The sequence below is a fragment of the Asterias rubens genome, chromosome 6, assembly GCF_902459465.1.
Source record: "Asterias rubens chromosome 6, eAstRub1.3, whole genome shotgun sequence".
NCBI classification, from domain to species: Eukaryota; Metazoa; Echinodermata; class Asteroidea; order Forcipulatida; family Asteriidae; genus Asterias; species Asterias rubens.
The window spans coordinates 19,456,601-19,474,866 of NC_047067.1; the positions used below are offsets into that span (position 1 = coordinate 19,456,601).

General features: G+C 38.0%; 1 protein-coding gene across 2 annotated transcripts in view; it reads left to right on the forward strand.

Moving 5' to 3' along the window:
- The first annotated feature begins 3,347 nt into the window (after positions 1 to 3,347).
- LOC117291634 (O-acyltransferase WSD-like) overlaps positions 3,348 to 18,266 on the forward strand; it is a 31,500-nt gene continuing 16,581 nt past the window's right edge. For both annotated transcript variants that reach the window (XM_033773470.1, XM_033773471.1), the window contains exon 1: positions 3,348 to 3,421. The gene's annotated coding sequence lies outside the window, so the exon portion shown is untranslated. The remainder of the gene's footprint in view (positions 3,422 to 18,266) is intronic.

Consider the following 18,266-nt stretch of genomic DNA (forward strand, 5'->3'; position numbering starts at 1 on the left):
ACGCAAGTATTGAATAAACTTTGTAAAAACATTTAAGAAGAAAAAACAGAGATACGATAAAGGTCATGGCATTAACCATTTTTATTTATTTACATTAATTCTTGTTTTGCAGGAAGGCAATGTTACAGGGGTAAAAAAAAAAGAACATGAAATAGTCAACGGTTGAATACACCAGTGTCTGCCGTGCGTTTGCCACGATGATCATGCAGTCTACCCATAATTTCGTTGATGGGTTCTCACTGTGGAGACATGCGCTGTGGTTTAACTACATGAGCATACCATGTATACAAGAGACATATAAGTGCGAATCTGCCTATACGCCATACGAACACCGTAATGTATCTATTTGTCTTTGACTCTGTACATCTCAAAGCCATGCAGAGAGTGGACATACGAGTCCTAGCATAATGTTATTCCCCAGTTTGACATCCCAACGTGAACACCTGGAACCGAGATGGTCATTTGACCTCTGTAATGACATGAATATTCATGAGGAACGCATCTCAGTGTGTGTCGCGGAGAGAGGAGGCTGCAGCCAATCTTCCCAATCTGTATAGTATTGTTCAACGGCATAGTATGTGGTACCCTCTGATTGATGCAGATATACCATCCGTACATGATAAACAAGGAGCACTTGTGTTCGGCTATATAGTCAAGAATTCATGCTGTAACATTTCTGTCCGAATCCTTGAACCTGTTTGACGGGAATTGATGCTGATACACAGTCTACTCTTTAAGGTCAGTACACAGTGTTTAGTAGGCGAGGCTTATCACAGACACGGCAATACACATAGCAACTGCTGCTGTATTATATTGATTGTCGTCAAGCGGCGTTTATTTTACAGCGCCTTTTTATTATTTCATATGTCATAATTCATCTTGTCATCGCGTTCATTTACTTTGTAAATATTGTGATCATTGTCCCTCTATAAAAGCATACATTTAAAGCAACAGCTCTTCGATCTTCGGGAGGCGATCTAACGATATCATCCCCGATCAGTAATTTGCATAATTATCGGCTTATTTTCTAGCTGGCTTATGTTTGAATGGGTCATGGGTGCACTATATATAGCCATTACTTTAAAGTGGTCGAGAGATTCTGTTTAGTTTACAACAGTGTGTTTGTTTGTATGCATATACAATGCAATAGCGAACAGAGTAGTTAAAAGGTTTAGCAGTCAAAGAAAATGAACACTGGGGCTCGATTTGATGTCGAGGCTTGTAGTAATAAGCCTGTGGACAGACAGAGAGACAAGGTAAACGGACAAACAGAGGAAGTACGAATATGAAAAAACACAACTTACAAACAGCAACAACTAAATTGATGTGTTGCGGGCATTTCTTTAAATTTTAAAACAGTGCCATACGAGGAGTTTAAAAAAAACATACGATGCATTTGTAGTAACCGTTTTATTGTAGACTTATTTTTATTAAATTATTTATACAATTGTATTGCCAGTTTTGTATTGTGTTGCATATTTAATGCTACCAACCCACCACAAGAAAAAAAGGCAAAAGGTTAAATGCCCGTATAGAAAATATAATGAGCCATAATGAATGCAGGACATTGGCATTATAATTTTATGCATATTTCATATTATCTTCCTTTGTTAATCGGCATACCACATGCCAAACTGTGGCTCGTTGCTTATATTAATAAACACCATTCAATATATATATTTATTATTAAAGATATCAAGCTTCGTTCAAACAGATAGACACTTTCTAAGGCAGGTTTTAAAGGTTAGCAGACCCGGGATGCTTTGTTTTTGAACTCGCAAGGACAACAAGGCATGTTCTCCTTGGTAAAGGGCACCCTATTAGGAACTCGTAATTTTCTATTGGGGCATTTTAAGGGCACCAAGGCAATAACCAGGGGGCACGGAGGCAATCGCCTTCGTTGCCTCCGTGAAGTATCAGGCATCAAATTATTTCAAAGCGGAGTGATTCCCGTAACGCTGTATGCCATCGAAGGCTGCTGTATAGGCTTCTTACCAATACGTTGTACTTGATATTGCAATTATTTTTAAGATTACCAAAAGTAAACCTTCACTTTAAAGGCTTATTGTAAGCATAAAAACTTACTTGCTAACGAGCAAAGGAGAGATATTGCTAGAAAAAAACATAGTAAGATGCGGCTCCCTCTGAAGTAGTTTTTAAAAAAAGAGGTAATTTCTCTCTCAAATAACTGAAGCCTTTTATTATGCATATGGCAGCACAGAAAGTTACGCCACAACGGTGTTTTTTCTTTCATTATACTCTTGCAAATTCGATGCCTCAATTCAGCCCAAACTTTCACAGGTTTGTTATGTTATGCATATATGTTGAGTAACATCAGGTGAAAAGACTGGTCTTTGACAATTACCAAAAGTGTCCAGTGCCTTTAAGGTGTTTTTGACGCCCATTTATAGGTCTCAAAAATCCAGCCACGGAATTATTAGAAATATCGCCCTTCAGTCGTGTACCTGGAAATGTGAAAGGGTCGTCTGAGGTTGTAGCGATAATCTAATTGTATCACGACGGCACTTTATAAGATGACTCCAAGGTGTAAAATGAGACACCTTTTTATTTCTAAATTTAAACTAGCTAGTCGTCATCGGACTCTCTGCTCTTACTACTCTAAACCGATACTTTATGTGTAGATGGATTACTATACGTGGATATGAAATGATCCATGGACTTCATTCTCCATACTGTTGCAGTTTATAAAAATTAACCTCAGACAATTGGCTAAGTAACACGTCTGTGTTTAAAATACCGTGGTTCTGAGTTGAAGCACATCTTTAAAGGCACTTGACACCTTTGGTAATTGTCTAAGAACAGTATTCATACTTGGTGTTTTCCAACATAATTATGCATGAATTAAAATCACTGTGAAAGTTTGGGTTCAACTGGTCATCAAAGTTGCAAGAGAATAACGAAAGAAAATACCTCCTTATTGCACAAAATGTGTTCTTTCAGATGCATGAGAAATACTTCAGGATGAAGTATTTCTCAGATTCATATTATTTAAGTGAGAAATTACCTCTCTCTCTCTCAGAAGATATGTTACGTACAATGTCGTTTCTCACAATGTTTTCATCAACGGTTCTTCGTTGCTCGTTACCAAGTCAGTTTTATAATAATATTTTGAGTAGGTACCAAATAGGCCTTTACAACCAAAATGTCCTGATATTGAAAAGTAATCACGTGTGTGCTATGTTTATTTGCAATAATATGTTAAAATGTATCTCACTCAACTTAATGTTTGTTGATAAACGTATAATCACTATTATTATTATCATCCATGTCAGTCAATCTCGAATAATGGAATATTGACCTGTTTTATTCGATTCACTTTTCCTCTTAGATCGAAGTCCTAGCGTACTATGGTGATGTCAACAATTCCAGCCATCGTGGTCAGATCTACCAGCAGAGTTCGGTAAGTATGATGTTTCTTTACATGTTGAAACCCGTATTCTCACCTAGTATCCAATACATAAGCATAACATAACAAATGAGAGAAAATTTAGACTCAATTGTTCATCGAAGTTGCAAGACAACAATGAAAAAAAAAGATGCCCTTGTTGCCCAAATTGGTGTGCTTTCAGATATGCATAGTGAAAGGCTTCAGGCACGGAGTCTTTTAATGTTGAGTGAAAAACTACCTCTTTCTCAAAAACAACGTTTTACTTCATTCAGAGGGAGCAATTGCTCGATACACCAAGTAAGTTCGTTTGCTACAAATTATTTTGAGTAGTTACCAAAAATAATGTCAAGTGCCTTTATTGAGGTCCCTTTATACATCTTTATAAATACTTGACCTAAATATGGGCACCTCTTCAGTTGTTTCTGTCTCTTTTAACCTAGTTGTTTAATGCCTGTTAGTATTCATAGTTCTGTTGAATTGAACATTTGGTCGGTTATAAATTATCGCTGCGTTGGCTCGCTTCAGTCTGAAAAAGGTGCGTTAAATGTATTAGCATTTTAATTTTCATTTTAATGATTCAGTAATGGAATAACTTGAAATTGTTTTAAAGTTTGCGGTTCTCACCCAATAGTAAAGCCTTTACACATGGTTCCATCTGGTGGTTTTGCTGTCTTAAATTGCTTGCCCCTATTTTGTCTAACAAAAATCAATATTATCTAGTATTGTCGCTATCGGTGAAAAGTTCTTTGCTGACCTTTGTGCAAAATGAGATCCAAACCCTAATGTATCTCTATCTCGAAGAACCCATTCCTTCATTTGGGGCAAAGGAGATTTAGTGGCCCAATAATTTCATAGAGCTTCTAAGCACAAACATTTGCTTAGCTTGATATTTTTGTCTTTGATAAAAACAGGATTACCAAGCAAATTTCCACGTGATTTTCTGGATATAAGCAAACAACAGCTGAACACAGTTACAAGCAATATGCAACAGATGGAATTTGGTTGGTTATCCTGTGAAGGAAGAAATGTTATGCTAAGCAAATTTGCGTGCTTAGCAGCTCTATGAAATAGAGCCATTGGAAAGAGCGTTCGAAAGCTGCTGTAGGCTTCTAACCAATAGTTTTTAAATTGCTACTACTTTAAGAGTGATTACCAAACGTATACCTTCTCTTTACAAACGAGTCAACTCAGTGTAATTATGTAATTGCATTTATTTTAATTGTTATGTCAGAAATGGAAACTAATTACTAAAATTTGTTTGTGATGAGTACAATTTTAGGGCGTTGAACTACTGACTCTTATTTTAATTCGATTGTCAGTAATCACCCGAACCTGTTGGTCAGTAATTATACTTTACAACATAGCCCTCTGGGGACGGGTAAAATTTTTTTAAAAATAAGCACGCAGAGAGTCAGCACGTGTAGGCCTACTTGAGATGCAGTAAAAGTTAGTTCCATTTTTATTTTCTATAACTTGGAATGTATTAATAGGGCTAGATAGCTCGGTTGGTAGGACGCCGACACGGTAATCCGGAGGTCGTTGGTTCGAGTCCATCCGGTATTATTTTTTTGTCCAACCCCAATATCATTTAAAATTTATCCATCAGTCAGTTTTCCTTGTGGCTTATAATGATCCACTCTAAAACGTGTGTATATCATTTGGCTTGTATTATACCTTTAATTGAAATGTCCGTTTGGGGTGTCCCAATATTTAGGTAAAACAAAATTTGTTTCTAGGTTTTTATTTTATTTATGTTGGATTATTACATGTATTTCAATAAATAACATAATTACAAAACTATCAACAAACTGGGGAGCAATACGTTTCAGTTCGATCTTTTGAAATGATGTACAATACATCTTAAAGGATGTGCTAAATTAAAACAATTGAGAGTAAAACACATTAGTGATTAACTGAGACAGCTACAGTACACGTGTTTCCTCTGAGAGTTAAGGAGTACAAACGAACTCCAAACTAGACTTTGGAAAACAATAGTCTAGCCTATCGCACTAATGTATTAAGGTAGGATTAATAAAGCACTTTATGTAATGACAATGCCGTATTATCTACTACATTAAAAACCTAGACATATTGTTAGACCTGAGTGTGTGATTGTACTATATGGGCCTTCCTAAGAAATAATCTTTTCAACTGCGATAGCTGCCTGATCACAGATAGTGCAGTAAAGCCCTATAGAACCCTAGAACATACGCCGCAGAACTAATGTAATTTTGAAGCTATGCATATTTTGATGTACATTAGTTTTATGCCTCAGAAAATTAGAGTCAACTATCAAACCATATGAATTGAATTGAAAAAAAAAAATACAAAAGGTTAGTTTTTCAGAGATATTTCCATCAACCTTTAATTCCCGGGTTGTACACACAGTGGTAAAATATCCCTTTAAAGGGTTTAGTTACAAGGTTGCTCATCCAATTAGACCACTCAAACCCCAATGTGAGTATCAAGATTGCAGAAAGCTTGTTCCGCATGATGGATTCCTGTCGCCCCAAGAGAAATAAAAAAAGGGTTATGTTTTGCCTTCTGAAATCCCTGAACAAAGAGGCCAGGCTCGGCATGGTGGAAAAACAATCAAGGGTATACTAGTCCAACCATTTCATAGATGCTAAAACATAGAATTAAAACTGTCTCTAATTACCGGGCATCCTTGGTGGTGTAGTTAGGGAAAAAATTCCTGTAAAATGCGCTTTATAAGGCTTGTTAATTATTATTTGTTATTATGACACTGCTCTAGGATTGCAAGGGTGAGTATATAAAGTGCTAACACACATCGGTGTGAGGATAAAAACCAACCACTTTTAAAACCAAAACCATAGTACGATGTGTTTTAGAGGCTTTGACTTTGTGACAGTTTATAAACTAGTCAGTCGATCACGCGAGGTGTTGAGAGTCCATAATGTTATGGGTTTTTTTATACAGAGTTCCAAGGCCATTTCTATAATGACATGCCTTCGGCTTCATTAACAAAACCTAAATGATTAGTGAACGCATTCATCAAATTTATTGAAGATAGCAACACATCGTTGGCATGCTGGCATCCGTGCAACCGACAAAATCATTTCTGCTGCATTTCTTTTTATCAAGATTGGTGAATGCATTATGTAATCATTCTTTATTCATTAAAAACAATCGATAAAAGAATGTACACACAACTCAGGTCACGGTTTTGAATAAAAGCCAAATCACATGCATGGTATACATGACAAACAATTTAAAAAGACAGTAAAGACAGAGCTAACAAGTACTTATATTGTTAAAAACGTCATATCTAGCGTTCAGGTATGGTCACTGTCAAGTCCTTCGTCTTTTTGTTGTCCTCGTTTTCGTTTTTTTTTTTTTTCTTGAGTTTTCTCGTTTAAAATTGCCCTTTAGATTGTTTTCTTGTTTAATTTTGTTGGACACTTACTCTGGGATGTGTAGTATTTTGTGTTCATTGTTGCATATTGAATAAAACGAAACAAAACATCGTGGTAGGGGACAAGACTGCGTTTTAATGTAGGGGCAATTTTCCCAGACAGCGATATGTTGTGCATTCCGTGTTGTAAGCTGGAAAGCAAGCGATATCCGATCTTCATGCTCAGGTTTAGGATGTTCAGGTTTAGAATTTGCCTTTCTCGTCTTTACATCAATATCATTGGTCATGTTTACTCTTTCCTTATATAATAATACTTTCTGCTCTACCGGCTAGGCCGGCTTCGGACTGATGATACCCAAGCCTACACCCGTATGGACTGTAAAAGGGGTAACCCTGTTTCAGCCCTAGGAGTAGGTGGCAACGGCATCTCGTAAAAAAAAGGAACTGTAGACCACACCTTGAAGTGGCCTCAGGCCTTAATGTGTCATAAAAACAATTTTAAAAGATAAATACACTACACCATAAATTTGTCGTATTTGATTCTGTCTTTTGTGTAGGGAACTAAATATTACATTGATGAAAATAAAATCATATTCCAGAAAGACAAAATACTGCGCAGTCGGTAGGATGGCATGACAAGTACTGTGACGTTAATTTTTGTAACCATTTGCTGCGACTCAAAACATACATTAAGTACTATACAAAGTAACATGGATTGAAAAGCTTTCTGTGTATAAGCCTTTTGCTTTATTCTTGAAGATTGCTTGCTTGTGGATAGAGTGAATGCCCAAGAAGGGGTTCCGTGTACTGTCTTGACTGTAAAGATGATGTCTTCAGAATTCCCCATCAGTATTTTAAGACATGACTACGTCATGCACCGCGCTGTCAGCCACACTCTTGGGATTTAGTCTACCGTTGAATAAGAGAAAAGGGAGACAGTTGTTAAACTGTTCCAGTTCCTTTGTTGTATTACATATAATTGTTACATACATCGAAATGTGAAAGGTTGGTTTTTCAGGTTCGAACAAGTAAAGAAAAAAGCACTTAAACCTCAAGATCTCAGTCTATTACAATGTTCAAAGCCTTATTATCTCTTTCTGCATAACGCCAGATTCATTTTGGCCTTAAGAACATCAGTCATTGTCATTTAGTTGCACAATCTTACAGTTGAATAGTAAATCAACTCGCTCTGAAGAATGCAATTTTCTTTTTCCAGATCCATGCGTCAGATCAAGAGAGCTTACGTTCGCTTAATTCGTTTCAAAAAACCATGAAACCCCGATGCTTATGTGGCTAGGTTTGCTTTAAAGGCACTGGCAGTCGCCGATTTCACGAAACGCTTAGATTAATCCTACTTCGAGTTAGGCAGCGTAAATCGTCCTAACTTAGGGTGGAATAAATGCATCATAACGTATGGATACGTATGGAACTTGTTCAACTTATTTAAGTCATATTGATCCTAATTTAGGAAAAATTTGGTGAAACCGACTTTGTTAACTGTCAAAAACCAGTATCCTCACATGGTGTACCCCAACGTATGCATAATTAATAACAAATCTGTGAAAATTTAGACTCAATCTGTCATCGAAGTTGCAAAAGAACAATGAGAGAGAAAAAACGCCATTGTTGCACAAAATTTGTGTGTGGTTTCAGATGCCCCAAAAGAGTTTCAGGCCTGAAGTGCATTTGGGTGAGAAATTACCTCTTTCTTAAAAACTGCGTTACTTCAGGGTAGAGGGAGCCGTTTCTCAAAATGTTTTATACTATAAACCCATTGCCCAATACCAGGTAAGTTCTTATGCTCATAATTATTTTTAGTAATTAAAAAAAGTGTCTGGTTAATTGCCTTTAAGTTGTCGGGGATGAATTTAAAATGTTTGAAACTATACAGAGAATACATGTAATTGTATTAAAGGTACTGTACAGTTTTGCAATTGTCAAAAACTCTCACTTGGTGTTTAATATGCATGACAATTATAGTGAGTATATATTAACCAAAAGCTGCCAGTGCCTTTAACTCTTTACAAAATGCAGAACGTTACCATGAAACCACGATGCTTACGTGACTAGGTTTTCCTGTTGATGATGTGGGGAGACACTTGGCTTTTTGGTACGGTCAAATGCTTTTTTTGGTACGGTCAAAGCAATGTACGTCTCAAGCAGTTATAACTCGTCCACTTTATCCAGTCACGTGTAAATTTGAATACTGATCGGTGCCACGAGGTTACACTGCTTGAGAGTATGCGATGGTTCTCGTGTGTTTATGTAGCGACATAGCGTGTATCATGTGCACACGCTCAGGGGTGGTGGTAGGGGCGGGGCATGGGTGCTCATACTATTCGGTACCTGGAGACAAAGGACCTCCCCCCCCAAAAAAAAAAAAAAAAAAAGAGAAAACAAAAAGAGAAGTAAAAGGACTCCATAGGGAAATTCTAAAGACCGGGGTAATCCAGACATTTGAAACCATTGATATGGCAGCTATCTCAATTTGTTTTAGTTTATCAATTAACAATTGTTGTGTAAACGACGAATATAAAGCGCTCTGTTTGTGGAACTCAAGATCTGCAAAGAGTTATTCAATATCATTTGATGTCTTTGTAACAAAAAGTGTATACCTACCCATTACATAAATGTTGCTTTATGCACACACACCAACTCCCTTGCCTTTCGTCATATCATTCTTTCGTACCGGGCACACGACCTTTCGTCAGGAAGTTTGTGCACGTTCACCTCTCGGATGGAGCAATTATTCGATAAAAACAAACGGTGTCTTCGTCAAATAATCTTCAAGTTTTTTATGAGTGTTTTTTGTTGTCTGCCAGGGAGACTCGTCAGTGAGCTGTCAGGAGCTCATTTTATATATATATAGTTTGTACTTGTTTTATGCCTCTGAAGAAGGTCCGGATTGGATCGAAAGCTAAGGATTTACCCTATTCATTATATATATATATATATATATATATATTCTATATCAAATAGTAAACCACAAGGGAAACTGACTGGGTACATTTTTAAATGATTTAGGATTGAACAAAGAAAAATTGACTAGAGCAAGATTTGAACCAACGACCTCCGGTTTAACGTGCCGGCGCTCTACCAACTGAGCTATCTAGCCCTATGTTGGTGGTCTCCCAATTTTGTCAATATCTTTGTTCGGGGGTGCCTGTCAGAAGCCATTAAACCGCAAACTGCCGTGTAGCCAGGGATCACACCCGGGTAACGATACAACCTGGGAAGCGGCAGATATGTATATATATATATATATATATATCAAATAATAAACCACAAGGGAAACTGACTGGGAACATTTTTAAATGATTTTTGGATTGAACAAAGAAAAATTGACTAGAGCGGGATTTGAACCAACGACCTCCGGTTTAACGTGCCGGCGCTCTACCAACTGAGCTATCTAGCCCTATGTTGGTGGTCTCCCAATTTTGTCAATATCTTTGTTCGGGGGTGCCTGTCAGAAGCCATGAAACCGCAAACTGCCGTGTAGCCAGGGATCACACCCGGGTAACGATACAACCTGGGAAGCGGCAGACAGGGGATCACCTTAAGGGGATGCGACTTTTTATATCAGATATCAAATAATAAACCACAAGGGAAACTGACTGGGAACATTTTTAAATGATTTTTGGATTGAACAAAGAAAAATTGACTAGAGCGGGATTTGAACCAACGACCTCCGGTTTAACGTGCCGGCGCTCTACCAACTGAGCTATCTAGCCCTATGTTGGTGGTCTCCCAATTTTGTCAATATCTTTGTTCGGGGGTGCCTGTCAGAAGCCATGAAACCGCAAACTGCCGTGTAGCCAGGGATCACACCCGGGTAACGATACAACCTGGGAAACGGCAGACAGGGGATCACCTTAAGGGGATGCGACTTTTTATATCAGATATCAAATAATAAACCACAAGGGAAACTGACTGGGAACATTTTTAAATGATTTTTGGATTGAACAAAGAAAAATTGACTAGAGCGGGATTTGAACCAACGACCTCCGGTTTAACGTGCCGGCGCTCTACCAACTGAGCTATCTAGCCCTATGTATATATATATATATATATATTTTTTTTTTTAAATTACATGATTCTGTATTTTGTGTCTGAAGATGGAGTTAAAAATAAAAATTATAATAATAAGTATATCATCTTGTTGAGTGTAGTCTATAGTTACAGGACTGTCGAATTTATGTGCTGCTATGCCCTACAGAAGTTTCAAATTGTGTGAAATTTGCTGTGTAAAACTGCAGGTTACAAATTTGGCTTTATTGTAGTTTTTCTGTTCGAGTAGCAGTATGTTGAAGAGGATAAGGCATCAGGAACCAGCAGCCGATTTTACGAAACGCTAGGATAAATCATATCTAGAGTGAGGACGGGCAACTCGTCCTAACTTTGGATTGGGTTCAATGCATCCTAACGTCTACGGTTACGGAACTCGATTTAAAGGCAGTGGACACTATTGGTAATTACGCAAAACCATTATTGGCATAAAACCTTACTTGGTAACAAGTAATGGAGAGAGGTTGATAGTATAAGACATTGTGAGAAACAGCTCCCTCTGAAGTGACGTAGTTTTCGAGAAAGAAGTAATTTTCCACAAATTTGATTTCGAGACCTCAAGTTTAGAATTTGAGGTCTCGAAATCAAGCATCTGAAAGCACACAACTTCGTGTGGCAAGGGTGTTTTTTATTTCATTCATATCTCGCAACTTCGACGACCAATTGAGCTCAAATTTGCTATTTTATGCATATGTTTAGATACAGCAAGTGAGAAGACTGGTCTTTGACAATTACCAATAGTGTCCAAAAGATTAATCTTAACATAGGAGGAGTTTGGTGAAATCACCTCCAGGAAGCAATGGACTGCTTAAACTTTAATGACTTCATAGACTCAATAAATATCTGTAATATACTGGATATCTAGATTAGCATTCCATGCACGTAACAAATGTGGGTTATATTGATTGATCAAGACATCTTGTGGATCACGCTGTAACCCAATACTAATTCTATTTGTCACAATATGATTAGCTTCTAGTTCAAAAGCTTCTTGACCTTTTTCCAATATCTGTTAATATCTCATGGGGAGACTAGTGTCTGGCATGATGCCTTCATTCGGGTATTGGTATAGACCAGACGGATAAAAGCATAGTTATACAATTCAACGTAACATTGTCTGTGGTATCTTTTTCATTTAAGCTAAACTTGATGCTTGTTTTCGGGACCCCAAATCTAATTCTGAGGTCTCGATATCAAATTCAAGCATTTAAGTGGAAGTTATTTCTTTCTCGCAAACTACGTTACTTCAGAGAAAGCCGTTTCTCGCAATGTTTTACAGCTCCCCATTACTCGTTACCAAGTAAGTTTTATGCTAACAATTATTTTGAGTAATTACCAATAGTGTCCAATGCCTTTAATCCTTGTAATTTATTTGATGCAATTTTAATTCTTGAGTGTTCAATGTCATAGGCCTACGTCAATGGAGGTCACATAGAGGTCAAACTCGAGATCGATTTCTAATTGCCTATTAAAATGTTAGACAGTGTTTAGTGCAGACATTGAGCGTCTTAATTCCAGCTGCGTAAAAATCTTAGGAGTTTTAAGGGAAAGTATATAACATTGGCTTTTGGAACTGTAACCTCATGACCCACACAGTCAATTGCCTATCGAAATGTTAAAGAGCTGTTCAGTTTGCCTTGTAACTGATTTCTCCTTATTATGACTCAAGTAAAGTTCTGACCGGACGAAGCCTTGTGTTTGGATAGCCCAGACTCTGAGAATTCAATTTAAAAATCCAATATCTATACGATGACTTCAGTCAAGTAGGCGCAATCTTCCATTCGGTCCATTAAACCGAAAGCCAAGTGCTTTAAATCGGCTTCCACGTACAACCCATATCGAGATGGGTTGTTTTCGGTCTGGAAATCAGAAACCTCCAACTACACGTTATTATATACTTCCATCTACGGGTCTCTTTAATGGATGGTATTCCGTTTTTAGAACCGTTCGAACGTTTTATTATGTAGACCGAAAGCCAAGTGCTTCAAATCGGCTACCACATAACCCATGCATTGAGATGTTTTAGGTGATCTGAAAATCAGAAACTCCACTACACGTTTTTAAACAGAAGCCCAACTTAGGCTACGAGGCTGTTGTACTCTTCCAAGCATGTATTTCCAGAATTTAATTAAAGTATTGTTTTAAATTTCATTGTACACCAAACCATTCGTAGAGAAGACAAATTGTAAAATTTTGATTAGATAAGTCCTTTTTATAAGTACTTCCTCATCATGTGAGTTTAATTGATCTATTCAACCAGACAAAATTTGATATTCCAAAGTGTGTGCGACCTTTGACGCTTTAGGCACCATACAAAATCATTATGACCAGTGAACCTGTTACCATGGCACCAAACATTCATATAGACAAGATGCCTGGTTGCTTAGCAATGTTTTTATAGGGGAGGGTTCAATGATCATGTTTTATAAGAAATAATATCCAGCATCATTTGTATTTGCTAATACAACCTCAACCCCGTGGGAAGAAAAATATCGATATTATGTCCATTTTAATGTGAGGGTTTGATGTTGTTATTGTAAGCAGTAGCAGATGGGTCGAGTTTGTATAAAGGCACTGGACACGTTCGGTTATTACTCAAAATATATATTAGCACAAATACTTTCCTTGGTAACGAGTAATGGATAGCTGTTGGTAGTATAAAACATTGTGAGAAATGGCTCCCTCTGAAGTAACGTAGTTTTTGAGAAAGAAGTAATTTCTTACTAAATTATTTGAATCTGTAAAAGACTTCAGGCCTGAAGCGCTTCTCAGGCATCTGAAAGTACACACATTATTTTGTGTGCATGCAACAAATTATTTTCTTGCAACTTAAATGACCAATGGAGCCATATTTTCACAGGTTTGTCATTTCACAGCATATGTTGGAATACACCAAGTGAGAAGACTGGTCTTTGAAAACCAATAGTGTCCAGTGCCTTTAAAGCATTTCTGAAGACGAAGTTTAGAGTTCGACCGATGAAAATGTAGCCAGTTTAGAACAAAAACACGTTGGGGATGCCAGGTTATGAAGCCTAGTGGTCCTTAGTTAACCTTTGCTCTCATAACCTTTAATAGCTCATACAGACCCTATCTTATCAGTTTCCTATAAATTATACTTGCTAATAAAATGCCATACATAATTAAGATCTGATAAACATAAGGTTTTCTGTGGTAGAGTAGCACCATTGTGAAAGACTTACTGAAATTTATGGGGTGCAGTACACCCCTTCCCCTAAACCTGAATATCTGACGTCACACTTCGAGGCTCGCGAATTACGCTAGAAATTGGCCTTGAGCGTCAAGATCGCGACGGTCACGTAATGATGTACCATTGATCTCGCAATGATTTCGCAGTCAAATTCTCCATAGACATACATGTAAACATATAAAACGCCATGTACGTGTACTGTAATAGATGTACATGGTACCCAATGATATTCTGTAACCTTATGGATAAAGCCGGGGACGTCACCCCCCCCCCCCCCGCCCCTTCCCAGTTGACAGGTTGATGAGGACATTGGTTCAGAGATAGGGGAGTCAGGTTGGTGTCTTGCCTCGCCTCCCACCCCTGGGGTGGGACTCTTTGAGCACTATGTGGATTGGGTTTTTCAGTTCCTACCCGACTGCTTGGGTTTTCCCTTAAGAAATCCTATTGGGGTTTTCCTCCCACAACTAACACTGGAATTTTTGCATTGACTTCTCACCTTGTCCAGATGCTGTACAGGCTTTGACAAGTTTCATAGATAGATAGATGTGAAAGCCAGGGTAGGCGCCAAATCTTAAAACTGTTTCTCCGGGCACGGGTCCCATTTAATCTGAGAAGATACAGAAAGACGAGTTGTCCAACCCATCACTCATTACAGTCTGATCCCAGTCACAGATATACAATGAATTTATAGTCACACCTGCCACAGTTGTGTAGCGAAAGGCAAACAAAACTCACAGCTTTGACGTGGACTTCCAGTATGATGAAAATCTCAAAATCACATCTCATGAATTATGCAAAATCCTGTGGAGTTTTCTCCAAACTATAGATGTTTCTTATATAGCGCACACTGCGTCACTCAGTGACGCTCAACGGGCACTTTAACATACAGTATTTTCCTGGAATGAGTTTGAGTTATGAGACCCACTCCTACCTAAGCAATATGCAGCCAATCAAACCAGGAACAACGGGGCGAACCCCTTCTCTTTTCGATTAAGTGCACGGTAAAATTTTACGAGCATTACACATCACACGGGACCAACGGCTTTACGTCCCATCCGAAGGACAAAGCATCATGGTTAAGTGTCTTGCTTATGGACTCAGGTGTCACGACTGGGACTCGTATTCACACTCTGCTCATCAGAAACACACGAGTTTGAATCCGGTGTTGTGAAACCGCTAGGCCATGACACGCCCAAAACAATTCTAAAATATCAAACAAACAAATGCAAATGGGATTGCAAAACAGTGGTTTCATATTAAATTAATGTATTATACAGGCTTGGCAGAGCTGACAAAAACAACATTCACTGACAGTGTTCATGTTTTGTGTAAGCAACATGATGCATGAAAAAACACACCTGTCAAAATATGGCTTTATACTTGGGAGTCAGGAGAAATTCCATGCCGATTTTCAGCATGTTAATCACATTGTCCATAATTTATGTTGTGACAACCGAAATCAGCCGTTGAAATTTGGATAAGGTTTTCAGATACAGTTGTCTCGAATATTATTTCATTTCAGAGGTATATTTTTTTTTACAGGAATAGGGTTCGATTATGAATTTTTATACAGGTTCCGGGTCACTTTGACCCATAAATGGGTCAGGTTCCAACTGGTACCCGAACCCGGGGTCAATTCTGACCCGAAGTGTTTGGGCCTAGTTTGTTGCTCTCAATTGATGGTCGGTTTGAGATCAAGTGTTAGTTGACACCTTTTGAAGCATTCGGTTAAAACCCCCAACCGGAACGAGTGATACACGGAGCCTGTGGATCGAGACCCTGTCTCGGAACAGAAATTAGATCAATCAATAACACGGTTTAAAATAGAAGATAAGAAACTATCGAAAAAACGTGTAGCGGTTATAATCTGCAAGGAACTCGAGTTTGGCTGTGATATATCAAATGGAAGGATCGATGCCAGTGCAGTGTTCCCTAGGAGCTGGTGTGTGCCTGTTTGCTACGTGTAATGATACGATGGGCAGGGTTCTGTTACATATGGGATCTATGACATGCGTAAAGCTTGGACTACCCATGGACTATACCATTCAACCCGACGGCACCCACGGGCCAAAATCGTCTCTAACACGGTAGCTTAGCTTTCTTGAACACGGTAGATTTATTCCTTGAGATTAGGTTCTGTGGCTTTTGAGTCTGCTGATTATTATATTTAAAGTCACCTGGAAATATAATTTTTTTTTCTTTCAAACATAAGAGTATATGCTTACGAACAATAAAACAATTTTTTTAGTAATTGTTTGTCACGATTTATATGTTTAAAAAATATATAAAGTTGTTTGGGGGGGCTGACTCCGCCTACCCCTTTTGTGACGTCAATCGAGGCAGACTTTGCCTGCAATGCGTACAGTAAACACACGTGCAAAGTACATGTACGTCCAAGTCGTGAGTTGGTACGTTTCAAAAAATGTTTTTCTGCATTCAGCAGCAATACACCTGGTCGGCATTGCCGGAAAAAAAACCAACAAATCTTTTTTTGAAACGTACAAACTCACGACTTGGTCCGTACATGTACTTTGCAATTGTGTTTACTCTACGCATTACAGGCAAAGTCTGCCTCGATTGACGTCACGAACAGCGCCCTCTCGGGTCAGGGTCTACTCTTAAATTTGTAAATAACATAAGAACTGATTTTTTAAAACCTTAGTTAACTGATTATTCGCATTCCACTCATCAAAACACATATATTAGTGACAAAAGCTTTATTTTGAAAAAATACCACTTCCAGGTGACTTTAAGTGCAATCATTTAATTGGTAAACTCGTGTATTCCAATTGCGGTTTAATTTTTTACTAGGTGGACATAACCGCTCTGCATTTGAGGTGATTTTGGAATTAAATCATCTCAAGATACTTTTATGTAAATACCTCAATTTATATAGACTTAGGAGTAAACTTAAAACCGAAAAGTTTCAAAAACTACATTTTACATTTACGGTATTACAAAGAAGAATTAATAATTGGTTTGTTTGCTCGGAAACTGAACAGCAATTATACACGAGCAACCGTGCGCGATGACCAAGTATATTTGCTGTTTTGCCCACACTACACCGTTACCACCTGTCGATGGCGACAGGCTACCGGGCAAATCAAGATAATACAGTCCGTTTATAACTGTCAGAGAAAAATACATAACATTGACATTTCCAACTTCAAATTAGTTTGTAAACTTGAATTATGGGGTGAGATTCGCAGGACGGAATGCAGCTGTACATGCATTGAAGCATTACTAATACAAGCTATTACTGAAGAGACCTGTATAACGAACCATCATTCAGGTCTGAGATTATGTTTTATGCAGAAATGAGGGTCACGGTAGCTCTCAGCTTTTAAGGCAGTGATCATAAAACCTGACTTGGTAACGAGTAATGGGGAGAGGTTGATGGTATAAAACATTGTGACGTAGTTTTCGAGAAAGAAGTAATTTTCCACGAATTTGATTGATCCCGAAATCAAGCATCTGAAAGCACACAGGTTCGTGTGACAAGGGTGTTTTTTCTTTCATAGTTATCTCGCAACTTTACGACCAATTGAGCTAAAATTGTCACCTTCAGGTTTGTTATTTTATGCATATGTTGATATACACCAAGCGAGAAGACAGGTCTTTGACAATTACCAATAGTGTCCAGTGTCTCTAAAGGCAATGGACACATTTGGTAGTTGTGAAAGACCAGTCTTCTCAATTGGTCCATCCGAACATTATGCATAAAAAAAACAAATCTGTGAAAACGTTGACACCCTTGTTGCACAAATTGGCGTACTTTCACTTGCATAATAAAAGGCTTCAGACTGAAGTCTTTTAAAAATTTATTTGAGTGAGAAATAATCTCTTTCTCAGAGACTACGTTACTTCAGAACGAACCGTTTCTCTATGTTTTGTACTCTCTAAAGCTCATAATTGCTTGTTACCAAGTAAGTTTTTACGATAACAATTATTTTTGAGTAATCAAGTGCATATATAGAAGAGTTTGCGGTAACACCATGTAATGACTAAATGAGTTGAGGTGGTTCTGAAAAGAACCGTTGGATTAACTCGACGTTTCGATCAGTGCCTATAGTGTCTTTAATGTAGTGCAACTCAGCCAAGGCTCATGTTTTATACGTTGAATTATTAAAAAGCCGAGATCATGTTTTATGAACAAAATGTGGGTCACTGTGGCCCCAGCTTAATGTAATGCATTTGAGCACAGGCTT